This window comes from Littorina saxatilis, linkage group LG2 (assembly GCF_037325665.1).
Source record: "Littorina saxatilis isolate snail1 linkage group LG2, US_GU_Lsax_2.0, whole genome shotgun sequence".
Classification (NCBI taxonomy): domain Eukaryota; kingdom Metazoa; phylum Mollusca; class Gastropoda; order Littorinimorpha; family Littorinidae; genus Littorina; species Littorina saxatilis.
Genome location: NC_090246.1, coordinates 75,332,596 through 75,335,095, shown reverse-complemented (window position 1 = coordinate 75,335,095; position 2,500 = coordinate 75,332,596). Strand labels below are relative to the sequence as shown.

Below are 2,500 nucleotides of genomic sequence, written 5' to 3'. Positions count from 1 at the left end.
GACTCCCTAAATATTCTCCCTCCCAAATCCCCTCTGGCCGTTCCCTCCCCCGCTAACACCAGCTCATGATCATAGGTAGACTTAAACGCACGCACACACACACACACACACACACACACACACACACACACACACACACACACACACACACACACATACACACACACACACACACACACACACACACACTAGAAGGAGTGTGCCTTTAAACGAAAAGAGGTGTGGTATGTCTCCCTCGTCAAAAGCGTGAAGAAAGTTGACGCTTATTCATGTACAGTTTAACTAGCCGAGCATTTCTTTTTTGCGAGTGTGTACCCTGTATTTGAATACGATTTTTTATCTGCCGTTTATTGACCTTTGATAAATTGATAGTGCTTTGATCAACACGTCTGTACGCAGCTAAACGATTCTTTCTAAATGCCAGTCATTCATACGGGGAACGTTTAGTGCGATCAAATTTAGAGACCTTCTTTTTTATGTGCCATATTGTATGAAGATACATGATTTTGCGGCAGAAAGTCGTATACCTGGCGTGACATAACAGGGCCGTAGCAGCCCTACCGGCCACTCCGGCAATGGCCGGACCAGTTTTTTGTTAAAAAAAGAAAAAAAGAAATCGTCTTCATAAGCTTCAGCGCTGTGTTAGGAGGAAGGAGGGGTCGTGACTTAGATCGCACAATGACAGCGTTAAGCGAGAAATTGTCACTAATTGACATTCACAAGTGAAGACTATAGATCTAAATCTAAAGTAAAACTAAAAGGCAAACTGCGTATGCACCGACTGAGACGCATTACTGATCCACTGAGCCATCGCGTTTTGCACTGAAGAGACATCTGAGTTATCTACCTTAGTTCACGTTTTTCGTTTCCCGGGAAAAGTACCTTTTTATTTTTTTTATGGCCGGACCACTTTTAGGAGCTGTGCCACGGCACTGCATAATGCAGTTTGAGAAGCGGAGTCTGCCATGAACGAGTTTGGATCAATGTAGGTGCGTAATGCGGGTACGGGTAAGTTGCTAATCGTCCGGTTGATTTTGATTACGGAAAACACCAAGAGTTTATAATTAAAACAAGAACGCTGAAGCGTGATTAACCATTCAGTCAAGCGAATGCACGCTTGTATACTTCCGCTTTCCTTTTACCTTCCGAATGCACACACGTACGTACACACACACACACACACACACATACACACACACACACACACACACATATATATACACACACACACACACACACACACACACACACACACACACATTCACAATATCTGCTAACGCATACGAGCGCGAGCATCTGAGGACTAGAACAGCACTTGCACTCGAAGAAAAACAAAATAGATCTGTATCCACAGAGGGTTTCAATAAGGCCATGAATTGCACATTATCTCAAACCTATTAGGCCAAAAAAAAATAGGTCTGTTTACGGTAACATAGGCCCAAAAAATAGGGTCGGTAGGTCGGGATTTTTTTTTTTTTTTTCCCCAAAACCATATTTTTACTTTTTTTTTTTTTTTTTTTTCCCAAATGCCAAAAAAAGTCTAGGGTCGCGCGAAAAAAATAGGGTCGGTCGGGTTACCGTAAACAGACCTATTTTTTTTTTTTGGCCTTAACAAGAAAAATCTGAAAGGATATCAAATCTATGTACCCGTGTTTTCTCCTGTTTTTTTGCGCGATGAGCTGAAACAGCTTCTCAAAACAGCAGTCTACACACGCATACACGCCTGCAAAAACACATTCACTCACACACACTCGCACCTGCACTCAGACACAGACAAAACGGAGCACGCGCCCGCAGAAGACAGAGAGAGAGAGAGAGAGAGAGAGAGAGAGAGAGAGAGAGAGAGAGAGAGAGAGAGATAGAGAGATAGATAGATAGATATATAGATAGATAGATAGATCTGTGTATTATTGGAGTTTTTGTAGATCCTTTTTCGAAGAAGGGACCAACCAACTTTGGCACGTTTCCGGAGTAAGTGCGTTTCGCGAGAACAGCTTCCTAAAACACACACACACACACGCACGCACACACAGAGCAACGTGTTTACACACATCACTGTGACCACTATGAAGAGAGAGATTGAGGCCATTTTTGCTTTGTAAGATGAAGTCATAAGCTTAGACTCATACTGTCTCGCCACTCGATATGACGTCATTTGCGTGCACCAGACGTATAACGTTCTGCGATCTGAGCGTAGGTGGAGAGAAGCTATAAAGTGAAAAGTTTCAAAACCGGCTATCGTTTCTACGAATTTGTTCATTGTGAGCGTTATTCCCACTCAACCACAATAAAACTATATTTTTCTTTATTCAGAACATTATAACGAATAGACGAATGTTGATTTTATCAGTCTTTTTTCCATTTTTTCTTCATTTGAAGCCCATTTTTCTGTCAAACACAACAAAACTATATTTGTTTGGATGCAGGAGGCAATTCAGAATACACTGATATCTCCTTTGTGATTCGAATATCGAATTTTAAGAAATCGAAAAAATCGGCT

General features: G+C 41.7%; 1 protein-coding gene across 5 annotated transcripts in view; it reads left to right on the top strand.

Moving 5' to 3' along the window:
- Positions 1 to 2,500, top strand: part of LOC138959727 (uncharacterized) — a 67,190-nt gene that overhangs the window by 31,612 nt on the left and 33,078 nt on the right. The gene's annotated exons all lie outside the window — the stretch shown is intronic.